The sequence below is a fragment of the Triturus cristatus genome, chromosome 1_1 (genome assembly GCF_964204655.1).
Source record: "Triturus cristatus chromosome 1_1, aTriCri1.1, whole genome shotgun sequence".
NCBI classification, from domain to species: domain Eukaryota; kingdom Metazoa; phylum Chordata; class Amphibia; order Caudata; family Salamandridae; genus Triturus; species Triturus cristatus.
Genome location: NC_140579.1, coordinates 717,244,004 through 717,255,787, shown reverse-complemented (window position 1 = coordinate 717,255,787; position 11,784 = coordinate 717,244,004). Strand labels below are relative to the sequence as shown.

The window sequence follows — 11,784 nt, the reverse complement described above, 5'->3', positions numbered from 1 at the left end:
TTCTGATATCGGTACCCTCTCTATGGCTCCCTTGGCCAGGAGAGCGATAACTTCCTGGTGGAGTAAACAGATATGGTCCTCTGTACGTCTGTCGCAAGTGGCTGGCATGGGTGGAAGGGTAGTCATGAAGGGGAGGGAGTAGCCCCTTCGGACAATCTGGCGAACCCAGCGGTCGGATGATGTTATCGACCTCCAGTGTTGCAAGTGATGGCATACCCTGCCTCGCACCTGATGGCCATGATGGTCGGACGGCAAACTAAAGAAGCTTAGGCAGTCGGTGAGGGTGGTGAGCTGGCCCGACCTGTGGCTACTTGCCCCACAAGATCTGTGGGTAATGCATCCTCAGCCAAGTAGGGGCTGGAAAACTTGCATGCTCTGGTGGATGAGCAAGTAGCGACACGAAAGTAGCGAAAGGCAGACTGGGGTTGGCGAGGGGCCATGGAAAGGCACAAGGACCTGGTGGTAGCTCTGCTGTCCTTGAAACGCTCTAGCGCTTTATCGCCAAAGAGATGGGAGCCATCAAAAGGCACGTCCATGAGCATGGCCTGGACATCTCCCGCAACGCCAGTGGTTCTCAACCAGGAGTGGTGCTTAAGGTCCATTAACGATGAAACCGCTCTACCTAGTGAGTTCATATCCAGCCAACAATGTATCACGAACGTAGCTGTGTCCCTCCAGTCAGAAATACCTTAGGACAGAATGTCTCAGGCCTCATCCAAGACCATAGACAGCACCCCCACAGCAGAGTCCCAGTGTTCAATGACAACAGTGCCAGTCTTGTAGAAGAAAACATCTTCTTTCCCAGGGTATCCAGCCTCTTGGATTCCCTATTCGGTGTAATGATAGGAAATGTGCCAGAATTTACTCTGAAAGTTGAGGCTTGGACAACCAAGCTCTTTAGGGTGGGGTGCTAGGTGAGGTCGTTGGGGTTCCCTGGGGCAGGGCGATGGTGACAGGCAACTGTCCTATTCACAGGAGCCCCTATGCAGGACTTGGACCAGGCCCGAAGAAGAACGTCAGAGTGGGCTTCAAAATATGGAAAAGGTGGATCAAAGGGATTACTACCAGCTGAAGCACCTCCATCAAGACATTCGTCTTGACAGCCACGGAGATCAGCTGAAGGTCCAAGACCTCACACAACCTCCTCACCACCATAGCAAATGAAACTCCCTCCTCCATAGCCACGGTAGGAGGAGAGATCATGTCAGTATCTAGGTGTCTAGTACACTGGCATCAGGCAAATCAAAAAGGCTGATGTTCATCAGGGTCCAGTGGCCCCTCCTGTAAGAACCTGGCTATTTTTGTAGTGTACCAATGGAGGGGTACATCATACAAATAGTCCAGACAACACTGATTCAAAGGGGCTTACTTTAACAATCCCAAACGTGCTATATTGGTGGTCAAGCAGTTTAGGCTTATCAGGGGGGAGTGCTGAGCATTTGTTGAGTCACTAAAGAAACACACTCAATAAGAAATATGAGACCAATTTAGAAAAATAACAGTATTTTATATAATATTTAGACACTAGATATTTGGGATCAAGTAAGCACTTTAGTTTGTTATCGTTATTACATAGTAAACCTGTTAAATAGTAAAGCTATCAGATTTGAGGCTTGAGCTTTGAACAAGGTAATGTTATCTTATGGATGGAAAAGACGTGCTGCATACAGGTATTTGCAAATGTTTCACCAAAACAAGATGATGAAACCTTCTTCGAGTGTCCACTTCAGGTGGCCTACCTTAGAGGTGTAAGTAAAATGGGTCTTGCTCTCGGAGCAGCCTACCCTTTAGGCTAATGCTGACATTCTTTGAAATAATCTCAATAATATATCAATTTTCCATATTATGATTCACAATCAAAAAACAATATTTACTAAATTTCACAAGTATGAAATTACATTTTATTATTGTTCACGTCACAATTTATGCCATGTTCATTATGTACATAGATCAGCTGTTGATCAGATTCATTCTTGCCCAATGCATTTCGGGCCTTTCTGTGGCCCTTCTTCAGGGGGTATGATCTAAAACCAATATAAATGATACAAACATTTTAGCATTTACGTGCGGGAAACTCCTGTCTTCAACAGCATAATATCCATTCAAAAAGACATTACATTCATGTAAGGTAGTGAATTTAAGTTGCTCAGTCATGTAAATTCACAAGAAAATAAAGTACAATGATTTATCAAGCAGAAACCTTGTAGAAACCAATCACCCTGTGTGTTGATGAAATGAACTTTACGTGTAAAAAAGTGTCATGAAAAAACCGAAACATACGAGCAAAAGGAATACCTGGCAGCTGAATACTGTTGGCTTTCTGAAAAAAATTAGATACAACGCGTCCGTAACTGTAAAGCTGTCCTGAAACAAAACGTGAATAACTACCAACAAAAGGATTGCTGAAAAACTAACCTTCAATCAAGAGCCTGTAAACTTGTACTACTGCCGCCCGGTGGGATCACAACCAAAAGCTTGATTACTGAAAAAAGAAAAGATACGAGAAACAAGATACCGTCCCCGTTGACGAACAAATGCTCTTAAACACTATGTGACTCAGACTGATATAACGCTCACCTTTGGCCGGACTCTCCTGATTGAACAACAGAAAACGACAATCCACCTGATCGGTTCTCCTGTGTCGATGTACAGAGCCTCTTCAGCGTCTGCCATATAAGGAAGCTACGCCAGCATAATCAAAAACGGACTACAACACTAGATGCTCGTAACTAGAGTATCCGCCATTTTGGAAAGGGAAAGCTTAGCGACATCGAGAGTGAATGACAAGATACTAATGATCGGAAGCCTATTAAAAGAGAACCTGGCTCTATAAAAAACGGGGATGACCGGATAAAAAGAAAAAAATGTGGCACTGGGAAAAACGTGTGAAAAAGTGCTGCTGATGTGGTAGAAGAAACGAAAAGAGAAAAAAAATGTAAAATGAAGAGTGAACAACATTGTATACGTTCATATTGCAGTAAACATATTATATACAATAGGTGGACATAACTCCATCAGTGTGCAATATATCGGACTATAGGAAGCATCCTAAATCTACTTTGTCATTGATCCCATGGGGGATGGAGGCAGTAAAATGGCCATTATTAAAACAGGCCACCCTAAGGGCGGACAAAGTTTTTTTATTGGAAGTGTTACATTTTTGTTTACACCACAGTTATTTTCAGTGGAACTGTCAGTATTATTTACAATTAAAAGGCACATCTATGGGTTTTGCGGGCGCACCTGCGTACGCTAACACTTACATGGCTTATTTTGAAGACCAGCACATTTACCGGGACAATGAATGGATGGAAAATCTTTTGATGTACGTAAGATACATTGACGACATTTTCATAATGTGGAACAGCAGCTTTGAAGGTTTGGAGAGAAAAATAGCTCAACTCAATCAGAAAGATGAACATATTCAATTTACCAGAACAATTGATAAAAAATTCATTACCATTTTTGGATGTATTAGTCAAAATAATTGATGGCACCATTCACACAGAAATTTATCATAAACCTACGGATAAAAACAACTCGTTATTATTCACAAGCTTTCATCCAAAGAATTTTTTACACAACCTTCCGTTTTCTCAATTCTTACGTGCCAAAAACATCTGTTCTACAGAACAAACGTTTCAAGAAAATCTCAACATAATGAAGGATAGGTACTCATCCAAAGGGTACCCGGAAAACATTCTCAGAGAAGCCATCCAAAAAACAACACAAAGAAACAGAGAAAATCTCCTACAAATTCAACCTAAGAAGAAACCTACTAGACAGGTTTTTGTGTCTACATACTCTACATGTTCCAGGCAAATCAAAAAAATCGTCATGAATCGGTGGGAAATGTTACAAAATGAAGAAGATTTCAAGGATTTATTCAACGAAAAACCTTTGTTTGCCTACAAAAGGTCGAGAAACATGAAAGAAATTCTTTCTATCACTTCTATGACTAATCACATTGAATACAGAGGCACACAGCGCTGTCTAAACTGCGTACATTGTAATAACCTAATATGTGGTAATGAAGTACATCATCCCTCAAAGGGGGAAACCATTAAATTACGACACAACTCAACTTGTAATTCAACAAACTTGATCTATGCGATAAAATGCCCATGTGGACTCCTCTACATAGGCAAAACGGAGAGAAAAATAAAAACTCGAATCTCTGAGCACAAGAGTACAATTCGCAATGCCAATATGAAAAGCAGTTTGGCGGTTCATTGGATTACATTAAAACACTCCATATCCCAACTCAAATTCCAGGTCATAGAGAAAATGGCCCCGACCCATGGTAGAAACCTAACTAAAACACTTCTACAGAGGGAGATCTTTTGGATCAGAAGGTTAAATACTCAAGATCCCCATGGGATCAATGACAAAGTAGATTTAGGATGCTTCCTATAGTCCGATATATTGCACACTGATGGCGTCATGTCCACCTATTGTATATAATATGTTTACTGCAATATGAACGTATACAATGATGTTCACTCTTCATTTTACATTTTTTTTCTCTTTTCGTTTCTTCTACCACATCAGCAGAACTTTTTCACACGTTTTTCTCAGAGCCACATTTTTTTCTTTTTATCCGGTCATCCCCGTTTTTTATAGAGCCAGGTTCTCTTTTAATAGGCTTCCGATCATTAGTATCTTGTCATTCACTCTTGATGTCGCTAAGCTTTCCCTTTCCAAAATGGCGGATACTCTAGTTACGAGCATCTAGTGTTGTAGTCCGTTTTTGATTATGCTGGCGTAGCTTCCTTATATGGCAGACGCTGAAGAGGCTCTGTACATCGACACAGGAGAACCGATCGGGTGGATTGTCGTTTTCTGTTGTACAATCAGGAGAGTCCGGCCAAAGGTGAGCGTTATATCAGTCTGAGTCACATAGTGTTTAAGAGCATTTGTTCGTCAACGGGGACGGTATCTCGTTTCTCGTATCTTTTCTTTTTTCAGTAATCAAGCTTTTGGTTGTGATCCCACCGGGCGGCAGTAGTACAAGTTTACAGGCTCTTGATTGAAGGTTAGTTTTTCAGCAATCCTTTTGTTGGTAGTTATTCACGTTTTGTTTCAGGACAGCTTTACAGTTACGGATGCGTTTTATCTCATTTTTTTCAGAAAGCCCACAGTATTCAGCTACCAGGTATTCCCTTTGCTCGTATGTTTCGGTTTTTTCATGACACTTTTTTACACTTAAAGTTCATTTCATCAACACACAGGGTGATTGGTTTCTACAAGGTTTCTGCTTGATAAATCATTGTACTCTATTTTCTTGTGAATTTACATGACTGAGCAACTTAAATTCACTAACTTACATGAATGTCTTTTTGAATGGATATTATGCTGTTGAAGACTGGAGTTTCCCGCACGTAAATGCTAAAATGTTTGTATCATTTATATTGTTTTTAGATCATTGCCCCTGAAGGAGGGCCACAGAAAGGCCCGAAATGCATTGGGCAAGCATGAATCTGATCAACAGCTGATCTATGTACATAATGAACATGGCATAAATTGTGACGTGAACAATAATAAAATGTCATTTCATACTTGTGAAATTTAGTAAATATTGTTTTTTGATTGTGAATCATAATATGGAAAATTGATATATTATTGGGATTATTTCAAAGAATGTCAGCATTAGCCTAAAGGGTAGGCTGCTCCGAGAGCAAGACCCATTTTACTTGCATTATTTTCTATTAAATTCACGGGCCTGCCCAGACCGCAAGCCTTTCTCGGAAGCACCCCTGGAAAAATATACCAAGTTTCAAATCACTAGAGAGTGCCTTTCTCGAATTTTCATTGCTACCTTAGAGTTGTGCCTGATAGTGCGGCACGCTTACTGACTAGCTAATTCTCCCGCTTAATCTGGTGCCAAATGGGCCCAAGGGCAGGGGGTGGCATTCTGCCGGTCTGGAGGAAGCAGGGGTCGCATACCTAAGGTGGCAGAGGCTTTGAAACCTCTGGCCCGAGTATGCTAATTCACTAGCCATCCTGCTGGAGGAGATGTGATCACATTCCTCCAGAGGAGACACCGTTCCTGACCTCTAAGAGCGCTGGCTCGCCCAAGCAGGTGGTCATGTAGCGTAGTTCCTATTTCTCTAATAGGCTCTGCGCATTGGAATAATATACCCTATAGATGTGGCATAGGACTGAGGTCAGTATGCCCCTATTGAGTATATTAAACTTAATTACTTTGTGCCAGCTAACTCAGAGGCCACTAGAAACTCCTTGTAAACAAGAAGGGAGTAGTTTCTGGCAACTGCATAAACATGACAACTTTGTTTCCCTTTAGAATCGGAACACTCTCAGAATCGTGGAAAGAACAGATAACAGTTTCACTCAGCTCATCTTGCATGCTTAGTTTCTTCAGAGTTACACAGAAAGAATAGACGGGTGTTTCAATAAAAGGATTTATTGAACAGTCTTGTTTCTCGTGTAAGAGATATGAGCTGTTACAATCGTAAGACAGTATGCAAGATATATTATGAACAGCATAAGCAGTAGAAAGAAATAATACTGCGCTAGCATTATCTTTTAGCTATGACACATATGAAAACAAGTTACTTACCTGTAACTGTAGTTCTCCAGTATTAGAGCTTTCATAGATTCACATGCCTGAATCGTCGAGACGGGAGTCTCCGGTACATAAAAAAGCATTGCTTAGTAGTATAGCAAACTGAAAAAAGGCCTTGGCCCATTTTCCTTTTGCAACCCATAACCTTGGTTATTTAAAAAAGGGCTAAACTTGTCTCTGAACCAATCAGAGCCTCTCACCCTCTAGAACACTCCTAAGAGAACCTTTTGCCCCTCAGATTTTCGTGCACTTGTGCCATAACATCTTTTGTGCTAAATCCGAGGTGAGCCTCTCAGGGGAGGAGGGTGGGTTGCATGTGAATCTATGAAAGCTCCAATACTGGAGAACTACAGTTACAGGTAAGTAACTTATTTTCTTACTGCAGTATTGGAGCTTTCATAGATTCACATGCCTGAATAAGAATAGTGAGCAGTAAATCATTGCACATTTTTTGTTACACAAGACCTGTAACAAGGGAACATATGTAGTGTGATAAAAGCGGTCTTCCTATACCAATACACACATAAAAAATACTCTGCAAATTGCATCTAATAGAGTAAACAACAATAAAATGCGCAAATGTAACCAATAAAGGAAGGAGGGATGGTAAAGAGGGCTCTCCGTTACTGGATAAGGTTCCTCAGTAGCGCTACTCCCACCGCCACATCTCTTCCTGTGGCTGCATCCAAGCAGTAATGCCTGATGAAGGTGTGCGTATTTGTCCAGGTCGTTGCCCTGCAGATATCCTGGATTGGTACTCCAGCAAACAAAGCAGTAGAGGTGGACACTGCTCTTGTCGAATGGGCACGGACTCGTGCATTCAGAGGTCGCCTAACTGCCTGATGACAATACTCTATCGCACTGGAAATCCATCTGGCAATTCCCCTTTTTGACAAAGGGAAACCCTTCCTGGGTGCGTTGAAGGCGACAAAAAGTTGTGAAGACTTGCGGAAAGGTTTAGTTTTTTGCAAATAGAACTTTAGACAGCGTTGAACATCCAGAGAGTGGAGAGCTCTTTCCGGCGCTGTTGTTGGTTGAGGAAAGAATCGTTTGAGAATTAGTGGCTCATTTAAATGAAAATCAGTTGGTACTTTTGGAATGTATTTTGGATTAGTCCTGAGTATCATTCTATCCTCCTTGAATTGTAAGAAAGGGTCTTGGACCGTGAGAGCCTGTATTTCTCCCACTCTCCTTGCTGAAATGAGCGTGATGAGAAGTGCAACAGTCCACGACAGGAATTTAAGATCTGCCCTGTGTACTGGCTCGAAGGGCTGTTTCATTAACTGGGAAAGAACAATCTTTAATTGCCAGAGAGGTGGTGGGGGCTTTACTGCAGGAAAAACCCGGAACAATCCCTTCATGAATAGTTTGATGACTCTTGCAGACCACAGAGATGGTCCAGAGGAAGTCCTTCTGTAGCGTGATATTGCGACTAGGTGTACCTTTATAGATGCATGAACCAAACCAGACTTTGCCAAAAGCAAAATGTATGGAATAATCTCGTGTGCAGCCGAGTTCAGAGGATGAATGTTACATCTTTTGCACCATAAACAGAATCTCTTCCACTTCATCCTGTACGTGTTGTTCGTACTATCCGCTCTGGCTCTAGATAGTATCTCTCTGCACTCTGTTGGGATGTTTAGATGCTGAAATTTGCAGTATTCAGGAGCCAGGCCGCAGGGATTTCGGATTCGGATAAAGTACTTCCCCCTGGAACATCGTCTGGAGTGATGGTATTGGCTGGAGGCGAATCGGGCGTTCCTCCGACAGTAGTAGAAGCACCGCGAACCAGTGTTGCTTGGGCCACCAAGGTGCTATCAGGATTATCTTGCACGGTTCTTTTTTGATCTTCATAAGAACACGCAGCAGGAGGGGAATTGGAGGAAAGGCGTAGGCAAAGACGCCTGGCCATGCCATCAAAAACACATTCCCCCAAGATCCCCGTTGGGGAAGCCAGCTTGTGAAGAACTGGCACTTTTTGTTCTCCACTGTTGCGAAGAGGTCTACTGTCGGTTTTCCCCATCTTTGAAAGATGCTGCTTAGACTCCCCTTGGTCGATCTCCCATTCGTGGGAGGTGGATTTGAGCCAGCTGAGAGTATCCGCCTTGATGTTCTGGTCCCCTGGGAGATGTTCCGCTGTTATGGATATCCTGTGTTGCAGTGCCCTTTCCCATATCTTTTGGGCTTCTTGAGCAGGGAGAGTGATCTTGTACCTCCCTGTTTGTTTAAATAGTGCTTTGCTGTTGTGTTGTCTGTTCTTATTAACACAGCTGATCCCTGTATCCTTGGTAGGAACGCTAACAATGCTAAGCGGACGGCTCTGAGTTCCAAGAGGTTGATGTGCATTTGCTGTTCGTGCAACTTCCAGCGACCGCTGACTTGGAGGTCCTGAAGGAACGCTCCGCAGCCTTCGAAGGACGCCTCTGTCGTAATCACCAGTGGGGCTGGTTGTGTAAGGAGTGAAAGACCCTGCGAGATGTTCCATTTTTGGGTCTACCATGTTGCCGCGTGGACCATGGTTAGCGTTACCCTGAGTATATCGTCGAAGGATCCTTCTGCCTGATGCCATTGTAGATCCAGTTGCTCTTGCAACGGACGCATCCTTAGCCTGCAGAAAGGTACGAGGGGAATGCAAGATGACATCGTTCCCAGCAATGATTTGTACTTGCGTACTGAAAGACGTTCTTCTTATAAAACTCTGGGATAGAAATATTATTCCCAGCTGTCTTTCCTTGGAGGGGAACGCTTTGTTTACCTCTGTGTCTAGTATCGCTCCCAAGAAGGTGATGTTTCGTGTGGGCTGAAGAGATGATTTTTCTATGTTTAAAGTCAGACCTAACCTGGCAAACAGTTCCACACAAGCCGTTGTTGACAACCGGGCCGATGCTGCTGATGGCGCTTTGACTAACCAGTCGTCGAGGTAAGGAAATACTTGGTGTTTCTGTTTCCTTAGAACCGCTGCCACTGGGGCCAGGCATTTCGTAAAAATTCTCGGGGCTGACTTCAGGCCAAAAGGCAGTACCTTGAATTGGTAGTGCTCTCCGGCCACCATGAATCGAAGGTACTGCCTGTGGGAAGGATGGATGGGGATATGAAAGTACGCATCCTGTAGGTCCAATTTGGTCATATGATCTCCTGGGTTTAATAGCAGCAGAAAATCTTGGAGGGAAACCATTCTGAAAGATTGCTTCTTGAGATAAGTGTTTAGGGACCTGAGGTCCAAAATAGGACGCCATTGGAGAACGTTTTTCTTGGCTAGAAAAAACATGAAATAAAATCCCCTTCCTCTCTGGGAGTTTGGTACCGGTTCTATTGCTCTCTTTCAGAGCATTGTCCGAATCTCCCGACGCATCGGATGTAAGTATATGACCTCTTGATGTTTCGGCGGTGTACAAGAGGGCGTTTGCAGAAGCTCTAGAGTATGTCCGTATTGTATTATGTTGAGGAACCATTGGTCCGTAGTTATTTGCTGCCAATTTTGAAGATAAGACATTTTTCCACCCAGGGGAACATGTGACGTAAGAGGAATAGTTGTAGCTGGAGTCAGAAAGTCGTCATTGTCAATGGGTATTGTCCTTCCCCTGACGACCTCCTCGACCTCTAGGAGTAGATTTTGTGTAACCTTCTGTTTGTCGTTGTGTATACTGTTGACGGTAGGGCTGAGATGAGGTGGAGTAAGAAGTGTATCTGCCTTGTTGGTAACCTCCTCTATAGGAGGATTGGCCCCTACCTCTTGAGCCTCGAAAAGGAACCTTCCTATATTGCAGCATTCCCAGTGATTTTGCGGTGTCGGTATGTTTTTTTGATACTCTGCAAAGCCTCGTCGATGTGTTTCCCGAACAAATCCTCTCCATTGAAGGGAAGGTCCAAGATTTTCTTCTGGACTTCAGGCCTAAACGCTGTTGCTCTCAGCCATCCTGGTCGGCATAAGACTGCCGCTCCTCCCAAAGATCTGAAGGCCGTGGTCGCAATGTCCATTGCGCAATCTATGACTTCAGCCTAAGTCCTTTCTCCTTCTTGGAGGATCTTTCTGGCTTCCTATCAGTTTCTGGAATGCTGTCTATGTAAGGCGAGAGGTCGCACCACATTTGTCTATCATACCTGCCCAGAATGGAAAGGGCATTCGCCGCCTTAACTAGAAGGGCAGACATGGAAGAAAATCTCTTCCCCGCATTGTCCAAGCGCCTACCCTCTGTCGGGAGGTGTCATAATTGGAGTTGATGGATTCCTTGATTTTTGCTGAGCCGCCTGGGTTATAACTGAGTCCGGCTTGGGGTGGCCTAGTAGACAAGCTGGTGCATCCGAGGGCGCTTTATATTTCTTGTCCAGTCTGGCGAGTACTGGAGTAACCGTTGCTGGTGTCTCCATGACCTTGAGACCTTCTTCCCATAAATGAGAGAGATCAAACTGTCTTGCGATATGGCCCCTTGAAATCGTACCAGAAACATTCCGTCTTGTCAGATGACATGGTTGGCGCAAATCTCTTTGTAGCTCTCTCCATTAGGTTATGGAACCCCCCGATGACCTCCGGAGGAGAATCAGCAGGTTTCGGTGAAGGAGATGAAGGCGACGGAATGAGATAATCATCCCACTCTTTACTAGGGTCTGTTATCTCTCCCTCTTCCTGTTCATCATCAGAGGTCACTGGATCTTGTTGTGGTAGTGGTGATATAGGCAAGGACTCCGGTAAAACCTCTTGGTACATGGAATAGAGCGTGGCTGAGATGTAGTGTAGGAAGGTGGATATCTGACTATGGTTACCCCCAAATTTTTGCCTAGTGTCTAGCTGGTTTTTCGACTTAGTTGGCCTGAGATCCTGCCATTCAGGATCTCAGCCTGGCTGTTCTCTCTTTAAAATGGACTCCATGTACCCTAGGTACATACCCAATTGGTTGGATCACCCTGTGAGCCCCTGTACCAGTGTACCCTAGGTACCCAGGGCATTGGTGTACCCAAGGCCTGCCAGGGGCTGAAGCATGTATTATGCCACCCCAGGCTTGGCCTAACAATTTGACACAACTGGCTGATCAGCTGGGGTAAGTTGGTGTAATCACCTCTTACTTAGGTGTAGTATACCTATACCTAACCTTAAATGGGACACATGTTAACCTATAAGTCACTCCTATGGCAGGCCTTAACAATCCTGAAGGCAGAGTGCTTGGTTCCATGTGAGATGGTGCTCTGGCATGAGCTGAGCC

The 11,784-nt window shown here is 43.7% G+C and overlaps 2 long non-coding RNA genes across 2 annotated transcripts; one reads left to right on the top strand and one right to left on the bottom strand.

Moving 5' to 3' along the window:
- Positions 1–1,910: 1,910 nt before the first annotated feature.
- On the bottom strand, positions 1,911–2,638 carry LOC146870945 (uncharacterized). The gene is made up of 3 exons (XR_014959484.1): positions 2,578–2,638; positions 2,416–2,482; positions 1,911–2,024 (listed from the first exon to the last, which is right to left on the bottom strand). It is a non-coding gene; the product is annotated as an uncharacterized LOC146870945 (long non-coding RNA).
- A 2,173-nt stretch (positions 2,639–4,811) lies between these two features.
- Positions 4,812–5,533, top strand: LOC146870944 (uncharacterized). The gene is made up of 4 exons (XR_014959483.1): positions 4,812–4,873; positions 4,969–5,035; positions 5,131–5,155; positions 5,422–5,533. It is a non-coding gene; the product is annotated as an uncharacterized LOC146870944 (long non-coding RNA).
- Positions 5,534–11,784: the final 6,251 nt, after the last annotated feature.